Below are 22,311 nucleotides of genomic sequence, written 5' to 3'. Positions count from 1 at the left end.
GTGACACTCTCTCACTGATTACACAAACCTGTGACCATTTGTGCTATCCTTCTCTGTAAATGTCCAATATTACCTGTTAGTCCTATCTGGTATGTGTCCCACACACTTGAACAACATTCTAGAACCAGTTGCACGAGTGATTTGTAAGCAATCTGACTTGTACACTGATTGCATTTCCTAAGTATTATACCAACAAACCAAAGTCTACCTCCTGCTTTATCCACAACTGAAGTTATGTGACCATTCCCTACAAAGTGTTACACCCAGGTATTTGTATGAGTTGGCCAATTCCAATAGTGACTCATTGATATTATAGTCATAGGTTAACATGTTTTTTCATTTTGTTTTGTGACATGCTAAATTTTACATTTCTGAACAATTAGAGCAACTTGCCAATCTTTGTACTATATTGAAATCTTATCAAGATCTGACTGAATATTCATGCAGCTTCTTTCAGATAGTACTTCATTATAGATAATTGCATCATCTGCAACGAACATGAGTTTACTATTAATATTGACTGCAAGGTCATTAGTATACATGTCCCAGCGCACTTCCCTGGGGCATACCTGAAGTTAATTCTACATCAGTTGATGACTCTCCATCCAAGTTAACATGCTGGTCCTCCCTACCAAAAAGGCCTAAAACAGTCACAAATTTCACTTGATACCCAATACAATCGTACTTTGAACAATAAGCGTAAGTGCAGTACTGTCTCAAATGCTCTTCAGAAATCAAGAAATACTGCATCTACCTGGTTGCTTTGATTCACAGCTTTCAGAATGTCATGTGAGAAAAGTGCGAGTTGAATTTCACATGCTTGATGTTTTCGAAATCCATACTGGTTGGCACTGAGAAGGTCATTCTGTTCAAGATACCACATTATGTTTGAGCTCAGGATATGTTCTAAGATTCTACAACAAATTGATGTTGATGATACTGGACAGTAGTTTTGCATATTACTTCTACTACTCTTCTTGTAGACAAGTGAGAACCATGCCCTTTTCCAAGAACTGGGCATGGATTTTTGTTCGAGGGATCTATGGTAGATCATAGTTAGAAGAGGGGCTAACTCAGCAGCAAATTCAGTATAGAATCTGATAGAGATTCCATTGGGCCCTCGAGTTTTGTTCAGTTTTGATGATTTCAGCTGTTACTAATACTTATTTTATTCATCTTTTCAGAGGTAAGAGAATTAAACTGGGCAATTCTCCTGTATTTTCCTTTGTAAAGTAGCATTTGAACATGGAGTTAAGCAGTTCAGATTTCACTTTGCTATCCTCAATTTCAGTTTCTGCCTCATTCGCTAGGGACTGGACACTAACTTTGGTGCCACTAACAGCCTTTACATAGAACCAGAATTTCTTTTGGTTTTGTGAAGTGGCATTTGACAATATTCTGCTGTGGTAGTCATCAAAGACATTATGCATTGCTCTCTTGACAGCCAAACACATTAGTAATCACTGTTGCCACAACCATGTCATGGTCACTGACAGCAGCTTCGATGTGGACATCCTCAAAGAAGTCAGATCTATTTGTTGCTATTAGATCCAACATATTTCCATCATGAGTGGGGTTCTTAACTATCTGTTCTAGGTGGATCTCAGAGAAGGCATTTAGTAAAGTTTCACAGGCAGTCTTACCCTGCCCACCAAAACTGTAATTTTCACTGTTGTGACTCGCCGATCATTCAAAGCGCCGCTGCGCAATTACGCGCATCCTCTACGTGCAGCGGTGTCTGCCAGCCATGCAGCAGCTGCGCCACCTAAGCGGCCAGCCCAGCAGCGGCCGCTGGACTGGGACTCAGTGTTCATTCGAATATTACCTTGTTCACATGTCTTGCTTTGTCAACTTGCTCAGTGACTTATAAGTGTTGTGGTTGTTCTGAAATATATGTGTTAAACTTGACGTTATAACAATTGGCGACGAGGTAGTGGATTTTTCCTTTTCACCGTTGACCCACAGGGTTCCATGGCTATTGTCGAGCAACTGTTGCAAAATCTCCTTGAACAGCAAACGCTTCTAACAGCGGCGATTCGCGATTTTGTCGCGGCGTCAAATGCGGGGCGTTTCTCGTCGTTGGCTATACCTCCTTTTCCTCCTTACGACGAGACGGCGGAAGACTGGTCTGATTATGAAAAACGTCTTCAACAGCACTTCTTGGCATTTCATGCCACGGACGAACAACCATGTAAGTCTCTGTTCCTTTCCTGGATTTCACCTCAAATGTATCGGTTCTTGTCGCAATTGGCTCCTTTGAAGGGTCCTGCGTCTTTGTCCTTTGCTGAAATGTGCTCACTTCTGTCTGTCTATTTTCAAAAGCAAACACATGTGGTAGCCTCTCGTGTTGCCTTTTATCGTTGTCAAAAACAACCGACTCAATCCTATCGCGCTTGGGTTGCTGAACTTCACGGCCTCAGTCGAAAGTGTCAATTTGTTACTGACGTTCACAAAGAATCCTATACTGATTCCATGGCACGGGATGCTATTATCCGGTCGGCGCCCGACAAAGAAGTTCGGCAACGTGCCCTTCAGTTGGCGAATCCGACTCTCGATGAAGTTCTCTCCATTGCGTAGTCTTTTGAAATTTCTCGTGCCGCTGGGGCACAAATAGAGGCGTGGGGTGACGTCGGGGAAATACAACCTCTGTGCGCTGTTGACGACGCGTGCGGCGCGTCCCCGCCGGCCGACGTGGCCGCAGTGCGCTCCCACGCGCAGCCTCGGCATAGCCGTAAACAACCCGCTAAGAAACTGCAGCAAAACCCCCGGCAACTTCCTTCATGTCCGCGGGGTTTTACGAAACATTCACGCGAGGATTGTCCCCAACGTTGGGCTGTGTGTCACAATTGCAAAAAGAAAGGTCATGTGTCTTCTGTTAGCAAATCCGACCGCATACATGATGTTCATGAACATGACGCTGATTCTGATTCTGTGTTGTCTGTCAATTGCACTTCTTCCCTTTCAGGGAAGTTATTCATCACTGTCCAAATCCTTGGTCGAGATGTTCGCATGCAAGTGGATACCGGTTCTGCTGCCACTATAATTAATTCTCAGCCGTATCTTCAGTTGGGTTCTCCACTCCTGTCACCTGTCACTCGGCAATTACGGACGTACAATAAACAGAAGATTTCTCTCTTGGGACAGTTTAATGCTGAGGTATCTTACAAATCCGTCGTTCGCACTGTTCACATATTTGTGGTCGACCAGAGCAACGCAGAAAATCTTTTTGGTTTCGATGCCTTTCGCGTTTTTGGGTTCTCCATAGATGACTCTGTCAATATTGTCTCTGATGCTATTCCTTATGCTCAACTGGATTCCTTGCCGACGACATTTTCGTCCCTTTTTTCTCCTGGGTTAGGCTGTGCAAACGACTTTGAAGCTCATATCACGCTCAAACCCACTGCTCGGCCTAAGTTTTTTCGCGCTCGGCCCATTCCTGTGGCCCTTCGTGATTGGGTAAAACGGGAGTTGGATCGTCTCACTACTTCAGGGGTCTTGCTTCCTGTCACTTCCAGTGAGTGGTCCTCTCCTGTCGTTGTCGTTGCTAAGCCAAATGGTGATATTCGTCTCTGTGGCGGTTTCAAAGCCACTGTAAATGCTCAATGCCTCATCGACACTTACCCTATGCCCTGTCCTGAAGAACTGTTCACTAAACTTGCTGGATTTTTTCAGGCATCTATCACGTACTTGGGGTTTCAACTCTCTCGGGATGGTATTCGTCCGCTTCAGCAAACTGTCGCTGTGATCGATGCCCTTCCTCGCCCTACATCTGTTAAGGAACTGCAGGCCTTCTTGGGGAAAATAGCATACTATCACAAGTTTTTACCGTCTGCGGCTTCGGTGGCTCAGCCATTGCATCGCCTGTTGCATAAAAACGTGCCTTTTCACTGGTCCGCATCACGCGATGCGGCTTTCCAGAAATTGAAGACTCTGCTGAAACAGGCCCCGTGCCTGGCTACTTATTGACCTGGCCAACATCTTGTTCTTGCCACAGACACCTCTCAATACGGGCTCGGTGCAGTCCTTGCGCACCGTTTTTCTGACGGTTTGGAACAACCCACTGCTTATGCCTCCAAAACGCTCATGGATGCCCAACAAAAGTATTTTCAAATTGAGAAAGAAGCTTTGGCTATTATTTATGCTCTCCATAAGTTTGGTGTTTTTCTCTATGGCTCAAAATTTCATCTTGTTATGGATCACAAACCACTTGTTTCCTTGTTTCATCCATCAACGTCACTTCCCGACAAGGCTGCACACTGCCTCCAGCGTTGGGCTCTTTACTTGTCTCGTTTCAATTATGAGATTCATTTCCGGCCAACGGCTCAACATGCAAATGCTGATGCTCTGTCTCGCCTTCCCATGGGTCCTGATCAGGCATTCGATAGGGACGAACTTTTATGTATCCACCTGGATGTTGCCGAGCAGCGGGTTGTGGACGGGTTCCCCATCACTGGGGACAGGCTGGTGGCTGCTACGGGTTTTGACCCTACCCTCTCCTGGGTTTTATGCTGTATTCAGAATGGTTGGCCAGATCGCCCGTCCGCTAAGACTTCTGATCCGTTGCGGAACTACTACGCTTTGTGCTACCGCCTCACGGCTAGGGATGGTGTTATCCTCCTTTCCACTGACAATGCTTCGCCGTGTATTGTGGTACCTGCGTCTTTGCGTGCTTCGGTCTTGCGCCTCCTTCACCAAGGGCATTGGGGTGTGTCTCGCACAAAATCTCGGGCGCGCCGTCATGTGTACTGGCCTGGCATCGACTCTGAAATAGCACACATGGTCGCTGCCTGCAGCCCTTGTGCATCACAGGCCGCTGCCCCGAAGTCATCTTTGTCACCGTGGCCTTCGCCTGAGAGGCCCTGGGAGTGCATTCATGCTGACTTTGCGGGACTCTTTTTAGGTACTTATTGGCTCCTAGTAATTGACGCCTCTTCTAACTTTCCTTTCGTTGTCCGTTGCACGTCGCCTACCACCGCAGCAACCACCAGTGCTCTCGCCCGCATTTTTTCTTTGGAAGGCCTCCCCTCTACTCTTGTTACTGATAATGGTCCACAATTTGCCTCTTCCGAATTTGCCGATTTTTGTGCTCGTCACGGTGTTATGCATGTCACGGCCCCGCCATTCCATCCACAATCCAACAGTGAGGCTGAACGACTGGTCCGCACATTTAAGGCTCAGATGCGGAAACTTCTGAATTCTTCTGCTGCTGATGACATGCTTCTCCAGTTTCTGGTGTCTTACTGTTTCACCCCCATGGGCGACCACAGCCCGGCTGAGCTCTTACATGACAGACAGCCCTGCACGCTACTTCATCTTCTGCGGCCTTCCACCTCACGGCCGCGGGTGCCTTCACTTGGCCGGTTCACCGCCGACGACCTCATCTGGGTACAGGGATATGGCAGGCGGCCAAAATGGAGCCTGGGCTGCATCTTAAGACACTGTGGCAGACGCCTGTATGAAATCCAGCTGGACACGGGTGTTGCAGTGCGTCATTTGGACCAGCTTCGGCCTCGTGTGCCAGCAACACCTGTTCCGAATGCCACTACACCACCTTTGGCTCTGCCTGACGCTCAGGATCTTGGCATCTCTCAATACTCACAACGCAGCCCTCTCACCGTCATCACGATGCCAGCACAAGAATGGACGCCACCAGGAAACGTGCCCATGCAGGAACCGGATGACCATCCTCTGTCAGAGCAAACCTACTCGCCTCCTTCTCCAATGGACACCGACACATCGCCCATGTCTCCTGTCGTATCAACTGGACTTGCTGCAATGGGCAGATTGGTGCATGGGGCCCCAGTAGATTCGACCCCTACGTCTCCTGTCATGTCGACCAGTTATCATCGGGGACACTTCCGTCCATACGGGAAGCCTCCTCTTCGAGACTTTACGGCGAGTCAAACAACGCCCATGGAGGTTAGCCATCTCCACGACACCTCCACCAAGACCAGTGCAACAATTCCAAATGGGGGAAAAGTGTTGTGACTCGCCGATCATTCAAACCGCCGCCGCGCAATTACGCGCGTCCTCTACGTGCAGCGCTGTCTGCCAGCCATGCAGCAGCTGTGCCACCTAACGGCCAGCCGAGCAGCGGCCGCTAGACTGGGACTCAGTGTTCATTCGAATGTTACCTTGTTCAGATGTCTTGCTTTGTCAACTTGCTCGGTGACTTATATGTGTTGTGTCGTTCTGAAATATATGTGTTAAACTTGACGTTATAACATTCACAATTACTTGCTGGATGATTAAAGTGTCTACCAGTGATTACAGTATGATTGGGGAACTTAAGTACAAGTGAAGTGAGGTTTTCTCTAAAGTTTTTGGTTACATCAGGAGATGAGTCTGGTGGGTGGTAGAAGGATCCAATAATCATTTTATGCCCACCCCTGATACTGAGTCCTGCCCAAAAAATCTCACATGTAGCTTCAGTTCCTACCTCGGCGGATTTGTGTTTGTCTACTGTGACAAATACACCACCTTCATTTAACGTTTGCCAATCTTTTCAATATATACTTAAATTTTCCCCAAAAATCTCACTGCTATCGATCTCAGGTTTCAACCAGCATTCTGTGTCGAGTATTTTCAGGTTTCAACCAGCGTTCTGTGTCGAGTATTACATGAGCTTCACTGCTTTTCATGAGTGCTTCATACTCTGGTACTTTGTTGCAATTTTAATACTCTCACCTGTGGGAGGAATTTCATTGAATTGTGTCCATGGCCATGCTATAAGGCTCGCAGCACAGAGACATGGACCTCAGTTGTTGTCTGACTGCACTCTCATTTGTTTATTATATACAGCATTGGTACTTGATATTGCTACATCTGAGACTGCTGATTTGGTTCACACTCTGGAGTTGTCATTCTGCAATGCTGTGTTGTTGTTTGTCCTTCGATGTTATTGTCTTTTGTGGTTTTTGGCAACTTGTCAATGCCCTCGACCAGTCAGCCAGTGCTCCTGGCCATGTCACAGTTCCAGTTACTATACCGCTAATAGCAGATAAAGAGCAGTTATTTTGTAAAATTGAGGAGACAGCAGCTTTTTGTTTTGAAGTAGAACCTTTTATACTAATTTACTTGATTAAATTTAAATGGCACAAGTGTGAAAGGCAGTGCAGCCGAGATGGCAGAGTGTGTTAAAATGCCCACTTCTGAGATACAGGCAGACTGAAACCATCTTTTGGATTAACAATGTGTGCCAGTGAGCCAGCCAGTCTGGATGGGATTTCTGACAGTTTTCCACATCCATCAAGGTAAATACTGGGCTGGTCCCCATGTCCTGCCTCAGATACACAACATGCAAACACTTTGTAACATGAGTTCACATTTGACCACGTGATTACACTAGACAGAGACAGAAGGATTTCATAGATTCCTTCCCTATGAAAGGGGGGGGGGTCCAGAGGGGGGGGGGGTATTAGTGGGAGCTGGCAGTACCTTTGAAATGCATTTGTGAGTGGTGAATCCAGTGTAACAATAGCCTATATCTACATCTATCTGTGGACATTGATCTGGTTGATTGCCTGCAAAGAGGAGAAGCACCCTTTCTGGCGCTGGCTGGAAAGAAGACACCTGATAGGAACTAAGTGTGAACAGTATTAAGCAGTATAGTGACAGCTGTTTGTTAATATATATTAAGATTCTATGATGTCTCTGTATTCCTTGACTCATTCCACATCCCTGAAGGTTCTACTTCAGTGGGATGTAAGGAACACGATGAATGAATGTGTTTACTCTGTGGTAGTTGTAGCGTGAAGTTCATTTTTGATTTTGTCCTCTTATGCTCTGTAAATTATTATTGCTTTAAGCAGCAACATAGAATTTCATTTATGTACACTGTACCTGGAATGAGAGTTTTATAAAGCAGTGATAAAAATATGTTTAGGTTCTGTGACTGCAAATATTGGCTACTTTTAATTTTGTGATTTACCTGTGATTTAAAACTATTGTTTACAAGTGCAGTTTTGTACATTATTGATAAAATTGAAGAATTATGAAAGTAGCACATTATACCATCAATTGATAGCAGTTACCAGTATTTGCAATAAGGAAGTTTCCATTTCTCTTTTTATACCTATATTGCAATGAAGAAATACTTGTACCAACATTAATTAAGACCTGAGTTGCAGTGTGAAAGCACAAGTGAGTTTGGATCAATTTTTGGATCAAAGACATATTCAGTGTCACTGAGAAGTGAATAGAATGTTGGAATGAACGTCCACCCCAGAAAGCCCACCAAGTGATGAATGGGGCTTGATCTCCCCCACTGCAAATGGTTGGGACTCAACTACCTTCATACAGCACAACATGGATGTGGCCACGTTGTGAAGAAGATAGCTTACTGTGAAAGTACTGCATACTGTTGTGAAGCAGAGGCAATAAGAGAGATAGTGGAGAAATACCAACTGCACACAGTGGAATCTAGTCTATTTATGTTTATTTATTTATTTCCAGCAGGTGGCCTGTAAATGGACACTGCAGTAACTGTTACACTGTCTGCTTTTATCCAGTGTCTCACATGTAAAAATGCTGTTCAGTACAATATTTGTTAAATCAAGATGTTTATATACTACAATGGAAAATCCAGGATGGAATATAACAATATGAGAGAAGGAAAGTTGCTACTCACCATATTGCGGAGATGCTGAGTCGCGATAGGCACAATAAAAAGATTCACACAATCATAGCTTTCGGCCATTAAGGCCTTTGTCAGCAGTAGACACACATTCACACACACATTCACACAAGCGCAACTTGCACCCACGTCTGCAGTCTCAGAGAGCTGAAACTACACTGCGAGCAACAGCACCACTGCATGATGGGAGTGGCGACTGGGTGGGGGTAAGGAATAGGCTGGGGCAGGGAGGGGGACGGATAGTAAGGTGGGTATGGTGGACAGTCAAGTGTTGCAGTTTAGACGGAGGGCAGGAGAGAAGGTGTGGAGGGGGGGAGGGGGTAAGTAGCTGAAAGGAGAGAAATAAAAATAAATTAAAAGAGTGGGTGTGGCAGTGAAATGACGGCTGGAATGGGAACAGGGAGGGGGCTGGATGGGTGAGGACAGTGACTAACGAAGGTTTTTATTGTGCCTATTGTGACTCAGCATCTCTGCTACCGGCATATGGTGAGTAGCAACTTGTCTGTATACTACATTACTTCTAACAAAAATTGCAGCCTTACCTTTTGCCATATTAGATATACAATAATGAGCAGCTAAACAAAAGTTTTCAATCTGTAACATCTGAATTCTTTTTCTAATGTGATATTCAAAGAAATCATAGTTTTGAGGCCAGAGGTCATTGACCTCTATGGTGGGTGGTGGAACTGGATTGCCAGAGGTCAGGAAGCCAGTAGTTCACCACAGTGGGTGGAGTAGCAGTGGAGCAGTAAGTGGAGTCCTGGTTGCCATCTGATGTTTGGCCATGAAAATGACATTGTTGAAACATTCACCTATTGCTCAGTGAACTACAACAGTCATGATAATGCTCAGAGGAGTCAATATCCCCAAGGTGTAAGCTGTACACAGTTGGCGAGAACATGCTGTGGTCAGCAAGTGGTCTGTTGTCACTGACAGTGTCACTCGGCCAATGAAACAATGGTATTAGTGACTCAGTATGTGTGCTGATGCAGGGTATATGTGATGATCTGGGCCAGCACCTGCGCAGTGAAGGCACAGCCTCACAACTGTCAGGGGTGGGAGCACACCGGAGCACACATAATCACGTCATGGGCCCAGCGTATATGAGATGGCATCCAGCAGCTATGCCTGTCCAAGAAAGTGGACGTGGACAGCAAGGAGTTTTCTCACAAAGCCAGTTGCAACTGAATAGCTTCACAGCCCCAAGCTCAAACTGTAGACTGCCAGGATAGGAGACCACCAACAGCTGAAGTGGGCCTGCAGATGGCCCTCTGGCTGGAGGGCACTATGTCACCAACATCATACTCAGTGTGAACTCAGACCCACAACTAGCAGCAGCGAAGTCCAGAAGGGGGCTTAGGTGGTATACGCAGACTCATTCACAAGCATAGGTTCTGCTCCAAGCTGGTGGCTATCAAATTGTTTACATTTGTCTAAAACTGAGTAGCATTTATATGGGCTTTGCTGGTCGCTCTTTTGCCAAGGCATAAGCTACAACAGAGCCACAGCTTGAATGTGAAGCAATCATGTCACTAATGCCACAGTGGCTCTGCCTTTCTGCTGTATCACTGATTTTATGACTCTGAGCCATCTGCTGGGCCAGGCATGTGGTAACCACCCTGACACTTGGGAGACAGTAGTTGCCATATCAGTAGGTAGTCCCTGTTGTAACTGCACCTAGCTGGTCCAGTCTGACCCCTTCTACTGCTTCTTGCATCAGCTGTGGAAGCATTTCCGTTGTATTCTGCTGTAGTCTCAAAACATATTTACAAGCTAACAATTATATGCAGTGTATTCAATTTTTCTTTCATACTAGTTCACCTTAAACTACAAGGTTCACTGGGTGTTCCTTAGTCCAAGCAGTACTTTTTATGTTTAGTCCACTGAATTTTTCTTGCTTGCTCACAAAAACAAAACGTCATTGAATTATCACTTACAAGCTAGTACAATAACTGAAGTTCCTTAGCAAATATTTAACAGTAAATATCCCCCTAGTTGTTTCCCATACTTGGCATTCCTCCTTGTTTATCAGGAGGCTTCTTATGCAATACTTAATTAATCATTATTTACTACTGGTAACTCAATCCACTGCTAGTTGTTCCGTGTGTTCACACAAATGAGTATTTTTCCACTTGACATAGGTGCAGGTTACACAAAGCAGATTCAAAGCTACAGTGGTACCAGAAAGTGACACATCCATGGTCACAATGTATTGCACTGCCTATCATGGTACTGCCATACATGCTGGAACATTTGCTCTATGGTCAAATGACCCTTTTGTGCGGCTATAAGCTCATCCAGTGAATAAAGAAGGTCTGGTTTTATGATGTCATTTAAATAGTTCAAGTTCTGGCTTGGCAACACATTAAATGGTTTTTCTGGCTAAAACAGCAAATGTTGTGTCAGGTACATTATGGTTGTTCCAGTGATGATAGCTGAGAGACAGAATATTATATTACAAGTTGTACCATTAATTAGTTTCCTGTTATCTGCAATTCAATCTCATCATTCCCTTCTGGTGACACTGCTCCTAACAGTTCACTATTGATACCTCTGGAGCAAACACACAGTAAATCCAGTGCATACCCACCCTTTGGAAAGATGAAAGAGGGATCAGAAAATCCCTTTGGCAACCCACTGCATCTGCTTCTCCAAAGAATAACTGTACCTCACTCACTCTATGATGTTCTGGACCATACTGGTTGGACATATCATAATCATCTCTCTCTGGCTCAAATTGATTTCATCTACTGATGTCAACACATATCAAACAATGGAAAATCCAGGATGAAATGTAATAATATTATGAAAAGGGAAGTTGATACTCACCATATAGTGGAGATTCTGACTCACAGATAGGTCTGTCTATGACTCAGCATGTCCACTATATGGTGAGTAGCAACTTTCCTTTTCATAATATTGATATTAACACATAATTACACTTCTCCTTGAGGATTAACAAAAGCTCCTGTGTTTTCACCTGAACAAATTTTCCTATGGTTTCCCACTTTATCAGGTAGGTGTGAATTGTAAGACACTGGTAATGTGTGTCAACACTCATTATGGGTAATTGATTTAATATATGAAGCTTGGTTCTATCGATGTTAATTTCAACTATTGCCATATGATTAAACAATCACACACTCTGTTTGGTAGGTTTTAATATATGCTGCAGCTCTGCTGTTAAATCTTGTTGCATCAAACACAGGACAACTAGGAACTGCCATGGAGGTGACAGTGTACGACTCAGTTGTCTGTATACTACATGACATGGTAGATAATTAGGATTTCAACTGTATTTCAACAGCATACTCCCATTGACCTATAAATTAATTATCTACCATGACATGACATGACATGACCTTGCCTCATGCAATGATGTCACCTCCACTCTTGCATCTCTCAGGCTTTTCAGCAGAGATCATAAGATGGTAAAGCATCTGAAGTACCCTTAAAAAGCTTAACATGCCCTACTTAAACAATGGAATTTTGTGCCAGTACTTGTAACTTCATGTCCATGAGTGATGTCATCTCCATGGTAAAGCATCTGAAGTACCCTTAAAAGGCTTAACATGCCATACTTGAACAATGGAAGTTTATTCATGAGTTATGTCATCTCCGTGACTTGATATGGTCCTTGATAATGTGTAAGAATTATTTTTCATTTTGTTTGTGGTGGTTAGGGGCTCGCTAGCATGATGCATTGACCAGTTGCATATTCAAACAATTTAACAGTTTGTTGGCCAGTTTGTTCCAGCCACTTGAGCTCTTCCATACTCACCTTCTTCATCCACCTCCACACATACACTAATGTCTTTGAAAATGTCTTCATTGATACCCCATTTTTCCCAAATTTAGGCTTAATCACTTCAAAAGGTGATGGTATCTTTCTACAGTATACCACCTCATATTGTGAAAGCCCAACACTGACATGCAGTTTAGAATGGTATGCAGCTACAATGTCCCAGTTGTTTTGATGACCATTCACATACTAGTTCAACATTTTGGTGATAGCACAGTGAATGTGTTCCATTCTCCTGTTCAAATGAAGGTGGAAAGAACTAATTCTTAGATTCTGATTTTGCAATAGATGGCACAGTTGCTTTATCAGCTCAGACATAATTTTGTCTTTCTAATATGTAATTGTTGTGCTGGGAAAGCCAAACTTTAAGAATCAGTTGATAGCCTTTGGTTGTGAGACTGTATTCAGTAGCTGATTTGGGATTACAGCCATCATGATGTAGTGAGAAGAGTGGTCTATGATAGTTAACACATAGCAGTTACCCCACCAACATTAGGATAAATGGATCCAAGATGTCCATTCTACCATTTCAAATGGCTTTGATGATTCTGGTAATCTTCACAGGAGTATCTGAGGATAGCAGAGAACAGCATATTGTGCACATGGTATGCAATTCCTTACACACTAATCAGCAGCCTATCTCCTTATTTTCCACCAGTATTGTTCAGCTACCCTGTGATCAGTTGTTCTTCACTCTATGTGATCCACTAACACTGCTTCTTTCAACAGTTTGTCCGTCGCAGCTGCAGGTACCACAACTCGGCACAAACTTTGTCATCCTACACAATAGCCCATCATGCGTAGTAAGCTACAACTGCATCCTGAATAACTAGCAGTCCACATCAGTGGTCTGCTCCTTTTTCCTCTCTGCAAGGCTTCTGTGAAGTGCCTGATTAACCCATGACATTGCTGTGTTTCCTAAAAGGTTTTGTGCTACCTCATAATAGAATTCGCTTAGTTTGTATGCCCAAGAAGGTAATCTGCTCACTGGATCTTTCAGCCCTAACAACCGCTTTACTGCCACATGGTATGTTATAACTTTGAATATCCTACCATACACCTAAGAACAAAAATAAATAATACCATATATGACATTCAACATCACCTTCTCCGTGGGTAAGTACTTTTGTTTGGCTTTGTTTACCTGCCTCAATGGATATGCTACTGGGTGCTGCCATTCGAACCTTCATATGCATCATATTACCTAGTTACTCGTGTTATAGGACGTGGTAAACTCTTTTTCGTAATGTGGGGTCTAGTTGTTAGTGTCTCTTTCAGTTTCTCAAATGCAATACGACAGCCAGTTATCCACTGGAATTTTTCACCCTTTTTTAACAAATGCATTAATGATCTAGAAATTTCAGCAAACCAGTGGGGAACTTGAAACTTTCAGCACGGGGCAGGAGAATGTAGAGGAACTATGACCCAAATTTAAAAGAATAGGTATGTACCCAGTAGAACAGTTCATAATGGGAATGACCCTCCATGGTATATAGTCTCTGTAAAGAAACTTATAAGGAAACAGATATTACTGCATAACAGATGTAAAACAAAGCATAGGGCTATAGACAGAGAGATACTGAATGATATGCATCAAAAGAGCAATGTGTAACGCCTTCGATGACTGTTATAGCAGAATATTGTCAAATGACATTTCACAAAAACCAAAGAAATTCTGGTCATATGTAAAGGCTCCTACTGGCACCAGAATTAGTGCCCAGTCCCTAATGAATGAGACAGGAAATGAAACTGAGGGTAGCAAAGCAAAAGCTGAAATGCTTAACTTCATTTTCAAAAGAAATAGCTGAAATCGTTAAAACTAAACAAAGCTCCAGGATCTGATGCAATCCCTATCAGATTCTATACTGAATTTGTGGCTGAATTAGCCCCTCTTATAACTATAATGTATCTTAGATCCCTCAAACAAAAAACTATGCCCAGTACTTGGAAAAAAGCAGAGGTCACACCTGTCTACAAGAATGGTAGTGGAAGAGATTCACAAAACTACTGACAAATATCCTTGACATAGATTTGTTGTAGAATCTTAGAACATATTCTGAACTCAAACATCATGCAGAATCTTGAACAGAATGATTTCCTCAGTGGCAATCAGCAGGAAACTCAAATCACACTTTTCTCACATGACATACTGAAAGCTTTGAATCAAGCACTTAGGCAGATGCACTATTTCTTGATTTGACTAGATACCACACCTGCGCTTATTGTCAAAAATATGATCATATGAGGTATTAAGTGAAATTTGTGACTGGATTTTTGGTAGGTAGACACAGTATGTTATCTCGGATGGAGAGTCATTGTCAGATGTAGAAATAATTTCAGGTGTGTCCTAGAGAAGTGTGTTGGGACCTTTGCTGTTCATGTTGTATATTGTCACATAGAAGAAGGTGTAAGTAGATAATTGACGAACACTAACTTCACTTAACGAAGGTTTCTTCAGCACTTGCACATACAAAGCACAGAACGAACTTGCTCCGGCCAGAACACACACCGTATATATACAGGTACAGAACATTCCAGTGCAATGAGTCTTGCCATTTGTGGATACTTGCAGAATGTACTCAAACCGAATATAGAAATTAAAATTTTTCACTTCAAGTGAGTTTTGAACTCACGACTCTCCATGTAGCAGTCTAGACTCAACCACTACACTACACCTACTGTGCTACTCAGTTCCTTCTGTGACAATATCAATGGCCTTGCAGACAATATTAATAGTAATCTAAGACTTTTTTGCAGATGATGCAGTTATCTATATGAAGTACTGCCCGAAAGAAGAAGCTACATAAATATTCAGTCAGATCTTGATAAGATTTGAATGTGGTGCAAAAATTGGCAACTTGCTTTAAATGTTCAGAAATGTAAAACTGGGCACTTCACAAAATGAAGAAATATGTTATCCTATGACTATAGTATCCATGAGTTGCTGTTATGATTGGCCAACACTTGCAAATACCTGGGTGAACACTCTGTAGGGCTACAAAATGAAATGATCACGTAGATTCAGTTGTGGGTAAAGCAGGTGGAAGACTTTGCCTTATTGATATAATACACAGAAAGTGCAATCAGTCTATAAAGGAGATTGCTTGCAAATCACTTGTGTGCCCAGTTTTAGAATATTACTTAAGTGTGCGGGACCCGAACCATATAGGACTAACAGGTGACGTTGAGTGCATAAAGAGAAGGGCAACATAAACAATCACAGGTTTCTTTGATCCATGGGAGAGTGTCACTGAGATACTGAAGAAACTGAATTGGCAGACTCCTGAAGATAGACATAAAGTATCCCAAGAAAGCATACTGACAAAGCTTTAAATGCTGACTCTAGGAATATACTACAACAGCCTACATATTGCTCACATAGGGATCGTGAGTATAAGATAAGAATAATTATTGCAGGCACAGAGACATTCAATCATTCTTTCCATTCTCCATGCCTGAAAGGAATGGGAAGAAATCTAATAACTGGTACAATATGATGCACGCACTGCCAGGCACCTCATGGTGGTTTGCAGAGTATATATGTAGATATAGATGTAGATTTTCTGTAATAATTACATAGATTTGAAAACAGATCCAAAAATGATTGGAGTTGTTTTGGAGTTTGGAGTGGTAAGATACCATGGTATCAACTGCAGGCCAGTTTTTATGCAATTTCTTCCAAATCTTTAAAAAATAAAATAATATTGTCTAAATAGACCATACACTGATATGGTTTAATCCTGTCTCCAAGTAATGATGAATGGTGGTCTCGGGCCATTCTTCTTGATCCACTTCCAACAGGTGTTACCCACTCTTGTCAAGAAATATTTACATGACCCAATTTGTCCAATGTTTCCATTAGTTTTGGTATGTAATATGCATCCATCACTGTTTTTGCATTCAGATATTGGTAATCACAACAGAATCTATATTTCTTCATCCTGTCTGATGATTTTTTGGGCATGATGACAATGGGTGCTCCCCATCGACTATCACTTTCAACAATAATGTCATCAGCCAGTTGCTAATTGACGAATTCCTTCATTATCAGTTGCAGGTGCTGAGGTATTCTATATGGTTGCTTATAGACAGGACAATTATCCCCTGTCAGGATTTTATGGTATGTCATGGGCATTGCTGGTAATGATCTGCTAGGATCGAATAAATCTGTGAATCATATCGACAGAGTTTCCATAACTGTTCTATCTTTCCCTTTTAAATACTGCACTTTTTCACTCAATGCAGATGCATTGATGGTTTGCTTGTGAGAAAGCTCTCCATTTGACCTATCAAAATTGTCTTTGTCTAGGATGTCCAAATCAGCAGTCAGTAATCCTTTTGGCAGTTCCACTTCATCAGAGGGAAAATTATTCATGCTAACCAGAACCATGTAACCTCCATTCAGTTCCTGCATGAGTGCCATACTGCCCTGTACAAAACAATGTGAAGTATCCAATTTGTCGAGGTGTTCAGATGGCTTTATAATACACAAAATATCTTCATCAGGTTACCTTCCATTAGGAAAGTAGGTGCACTCAATGACTGTGATATGGCTTTCAAGATTCTTTCATGAAAGAAATGCGACAGAAGTGTGAACAGCAGGAGATATCAACCGCAGTTTGCTCCAACGCATCGCTGGCATGAAATTATGAATTTTCCAGAATTGTGGTCATCCTGCATTGACATTTTGTCAAGTACATTAGCTTCAATAACATTTTTGTTGTAGTTTCTGGATTAATAACACCTGTTGTGTAGCATTTACTGTGTTCTTTGAAAATGATTGTCAAATTTTTGCTCTTGCTGTCCTTAGAAATATTGCACTATATTTATATTTTTGCTGTTGTACATTTTTGCTACAGAGTCTTTTTCATTAGTTCCATTATTATTCACACAGGATGCAAGTTTCTCACAATTGTTGATTTTCCTGGTGCTAATTTCAAGCCCCGTTGCAAGTTTCTGTCTACAGGGTTTGTTTAAAAGTTCATTTCCAATTACCAGTTCAGTCACTTCACTTACAGAAATAATTTTAAATTTGTTTTCACTGCCAGTTGTGTTAATTATCTAAGATTAATATTAGCCTAAGTAATTATTTCATATTACTCACAATAGTATACCATCTCTTTTTAATAAATAGTTTATAGCCTTGCTGAAGGCATAAAATTTCATTTTGCCTTTGATATCTTATGGCAGTCTACTGCATAACTTTATTCCATTATGTAGAAGACTATTTTGAGTCTTAGCTTTGTTTCTTCCTACTGATATCTAATGGTGGCTGAATCTGATAAGTATTGACTTGTTTGTTGGGTACAAGTGAGTATTTTTCTTCATATATATAATGTTTGAAAAATATGTTCACATGGAACTGTTAGTATTCCAAAAGTTATTAACAAATATTCCTAGTGAACTCGTTTGCTAATTTTTGTTATGATTTATGTAGCCTTTTTTGTAACTTGAAGCTCAATGAGCTATTCAGCTATTCACCATACCTATATGCTACATATGGAAAAGAATATGTTTTAGTCTGTAGTCAAAATTTATTTAGTTTCTGATTTTGGTAAACAGTACCATCCTCAGGCCATCCCTTGGCATGCAGTCATCATGCTTGCTTCCCAAGTAGCTCTGTCAAGCACTGTGACTGTAGATTGAAACATACAACTTTTTAGTACTGTGCTGGTGCTCTTCCACTGACAGTATGTCATGAATATGAAATGCACCATAAATGATTATGAAACAGAGATATGCAAAGTATGTTGTTCTAGAACTTGAGCTGCTACACACCAAAGTCTATTTCTAGGGTATACATGCTGTTGCTATATGCTTGTCTGGTAGAGCAGTATGTTCAGTGCACTTTACTGTGAGTCACCATGCATTCCTGGAAAATATTGTGTTTAATATGCATTATATAAGCCTGTCTTTCACTTTTAGGTTGGTATTATTGGGCTTTCTGTTTAGTTTCCACTAAAAGTTTAATTTTTTTTTAAATATGTTTTTAGGACTAATCTCCTATTTTCTGTCCACTTGCACACATACTTCAATATATCATCTACTTTGTCCTTACCCTCCAAGCCCATCCCATGAATTTCCATGCCCTATGCACATGTGCCCCTAATTCATCACCTACACCCACAAAGTATATGCAAAAAAAAACACTCTCTTCATTGCCAAAACACCTCAAATTGAAACTACTTAATTACATTATTTTCCAGAGCTTCAGCTACCTATTATCATGCATCTACATCTACACTCTGTAAACACTATATAGATCATGACAGAGGATTTATTTATTTTATTTATTTATTTAGTCATCCATGGAACAATAAATATTGTATGGATGTTGTCAGTTTACAACACATGAGCACACATTTACATTTGCAGTGAAACAGGTTTCTCATATTTTGTGTAGTTTTTATAATTAGTCATACACACATTTATAATTACATAATATTTTGGTTGCTAATAATCTACATCTATGTTAAATATTCTTTTACAGTATAACAACTTTTACTTACTAAAAAGGTTTTAAGCTTTTGTCTGAAAGTGAGGGGCTCATTTATTTCTTTCATTTCTTGTGGTAATTTGTTATATAGTTTTATCCCATTATAAAATACACTTTTTTGCGTCTTTGCCTTGTTCTTGCTATCTAGATGGAGGTGGTGACAAGCTCTTGTTTCATGGTCATGTATTAGGCTGTTTGTGTTGTACATGTTGAGATTTTTCTTAATGAACATTATGTTCTGAAAGATATACTCACAAGAAACAGTTAGAATTCCTAGCTTTCTAGGATGCTCTAATACCTCTTCTATCTTAAATATTTTGTCTTTCTTTTTTTTCTTTTTTGTACAATTATTTAAAAATCATTAAAACACCTTCCATTCAACAAACAAACTGTGAAAAAACAGGTTGACTTCTGAGGAACACAATTTTAAGATCAGTAAGCATGTGGAACATGGGGAAGAATGACTGATTAAATGCTTTTGTGCATGCTATAATTAGTCTAAATTTATAATTGTGGTCTCTATACAAACCATATACAGAGGGCTGTAGTATATTTCTAGATTCCTCAATAAATACTCCTGCCAAACCTGTATATGGTGTTGTGCTGCCCATGCAATCTACAAAATGACGCAGTATATCCCTATAGCACACCTAACAATAACCCCCTTGAAATAGGGGTCATATCCTTGCAGAAGATCCAGCTACAAGACCTGTCTTATGGATCTACTTAGCACATCCTATTGCAGTTCCACCAAGGCATATCCTACCCCACCACCTTTCGAAGTAGTCATGTTACCTTCTAACTCTGGTACAACTTCTGCACAACATGTTATGTGGACGTGATCATCAACCAGTTGTCCATCAAAATGATTGGCCACCTCCAAACTGTAGCCAAGAGCAAAGCTGACCACCTAGTGGCAGAAGATGGGAACATGGTGTTGACCACAAGATGTTTCAGTGGCTACTCCAGAACCCATGGTATCTGGGTCCCACTGCACCCAATAGCAGCTCATTTGAATTACGCAGATAATCCTTACAGCATATCCTATAATCCCACAATTCTCATAGACTCAGTTTCCATTAGGTCATGTCCCATAGCCACCTCCACAGCTGCAGCTTCCTCCCCCCCCCCTCCCCCCCCCTCCCCCCCCCCCCCATTATATCCCCTCGATCTACATTGGTATTCTATTTCCGCAGTCTCCCTATTTCTCTATTTTAATTCCTGTGCCAAATCTGCTCCTCCACCTCACTGTAATTCATGCACAGCTCCACTGCCTGTACCAGAGTGAGCTTACTGGTGCTACATTTCTATACCATTCCCTTAATGTCTCTCCTTTCCAGGCCTCAGCCACCACATCTTTCATCTCTCTGCCTCCTTTCTCCTCCCACTCACTGACAGCCTTACAGTTTAGTCCCTTTCATCTACAAACCAACTAACCAACCATCTCTCACTCACATCATTCAACACAACCCCCCCCCCCCTTCCTCCCCCAGTAAAGTTGCAGTGCCAGAACAATGTAGTCAGTTGTGAGAATGTAGCTGAACATCTGCAGGTGTGTTTTGCATGAAGGTAGTCATAATGTTTTAATAATCACCTCAAAACACTAAATTTATGTAGTTAATTTTTCATATCTTTGCAGGTACATATCTGCTGTTGTGATACACAAAAAAATACCCACACCACATGTGGCATGTCACTAGACAATCAAAAATGAATGGTGCAGCCCACTGATAAAGTGGAGTGGAGTGCAGTAATTCATTTTCTGCAATTTGAAGACAAACCATGCAGAAAAAATATGTTTTGATTTGATGGAGGTGTACAGCAGGAATGCTCCTTCATACGTCAAAAGTTTCCCAAAAGTTGAGAATGGGAAGAATTGTCACTTAACACATTTATTAACATAGAATTTGAAAGGACTTTGAAAAAACTTGATCTGATCCTTAAATTAAAAAAGGAAACAAAATTCTTGTAAATATTCAAAAAAAGGTTAACTTCTTCTTCAAGTGTCCAAGTCCAAACAACAAAATTTGTGAGTCCCTAGCAGGAATCTCAAACAACACCTGTGGGAAAAAATAAAAGAAAAAAGAAAACCACAAGCACTGTCACTTCCCTGCTTATACCCTGCTTTGGTTCTAGGCTAAGTCTGTGTCCAGCACATGATATGAAAATTTGGCTAAGTTCAACTTCTCCAAGCCCAAAAGTGTCATGCTGAGCAGGACCCATCCACAGAAGCATGGCATCGAAGGCAGATGGTGACAGCAGTGAGTGGCAGACTGGATGGCAGCAGCAGTGGTGACTTCTGAGGTGAACATCTGTCTTCAGTGGGTCGATGAACTGTTGGTTGTGGCCAGAATGTGGTCTTAAATCCTGGCTGTGGAGATGACTACAACTTTCTTATTGGGTGGTTCCATTTTTAGTTGATGTGTAATGTAGTGCAATCAGTGCACACTGCTGGCTGGTGTATCTGTCATTTGTTGGCTTGGTGTGGCCATTAGTATCACCCTCTGATGGCCTGCCAGCCAACTTCTTGTTGCTGCCTCAATGTTGGCTTCTGGTAGTGTGAAATTGCAGGAGTTTAAATGCTGTGCTCGTGGGCAGTCAGCTGTCAGCACTTTATGTAGGGAATACTATAGCAATATGACATAGGGTGGTCAAACAAGTCCGAGTGATGACAAATGGAATGGCACGCGATCTCTATGTGAAGAATTGGGAATAACAAGATATTTGGAGACTCTGGTGCTCAAATACCAGTGTATCACAATTTATGCAATAGCAGAAGGAGTGAAATTAAGTAATGGATCTGTGTACAACATTTTCCATGATGTGTTGAAGAGGATAAAGGCACTGCCCACCAGGTTCCACGACTGCTCACATCCATTCAAAATACCTGCCAAATCGAGGCAGCAGCAGTAATGTTGCAGTTGTCTTAGGCCAATCCAGATGGCTTCTATAGCCATAAAATTGTCATTAGTGGGTGCTGGATGTATCACTATGGTCTCAAGACAAAGAAGAAAAGCAAACTATGGAAACATGTGAATTCACCATTGGAAAAGGTAAAGATCCAACCCCTATTGGGCCAGGTGTTTCTGGGTGTTTTGTGGTACTGCCACGGCATGTTGTTAACAAATTATGGTGATAAGGGGTAAATCTTCACAGGAGCACACTAGCAAAATCTCCTGATGGGGTTTACATGAGATTGTTGAGGTGAAGCACCACAAGAAGCTGTCCAATGAGGTGTTTTTGTTCCACTACAATGTCCAACCACACTATACAGATAACACTGTGATTTTTGAGATCAAACGTTTCCTGAACAGCCAAAATGGTGACTTCTACAACCAAGGTCTCTACCAAGCATTCCTCATTGGGTTAAGTGTGCAT

The 22,311-nt window shown here is 41.8% G+C and overlaps 1 long non-coding RNA gene across 1 annotated transcript in view; it reads left to right on the top strand.

Moving 5' to 3' along the window:
• Positions 1-20,989, top strand: part of LOC126480775 (uncharacterized) — a 159,417-nt gene extending 138,428 nt beyond the window's left edge. The window contains exon 3 of the long non-coding RNA XR_007587465.1: positions 20,573-20,989. This is a non-coding gene — a long non-coding RNA (uncharacterized LOC126480775). The remainder of the gene's footprint in view (positions 1-20,572) is intronic.
• Positions 20,990-22,311: the final 1,322 nt, after the last annotated feature.

The sequence above is a fragment of the Schistocerca serialis genome, chromosome 5, assembly GCF_023864345.2.
Source record: "Schistocerca serialis cubense isolate TAMUIC-IGC-003099 chromosome 5, iqSchSeri2.2, whole genome shotgun sequence".
Lineage (NCBI taxonomy): Eukaryota > Metazoa > Arthropoda > Insecta > Orthoptera > Acrididae > Schistocerca > Schistocerca serialis.
The sequence above is the reverse complement of the archived record's forward strand: the minus strand, read 5'-3'. Positions and strand labels throughout refer to the sequence as shown.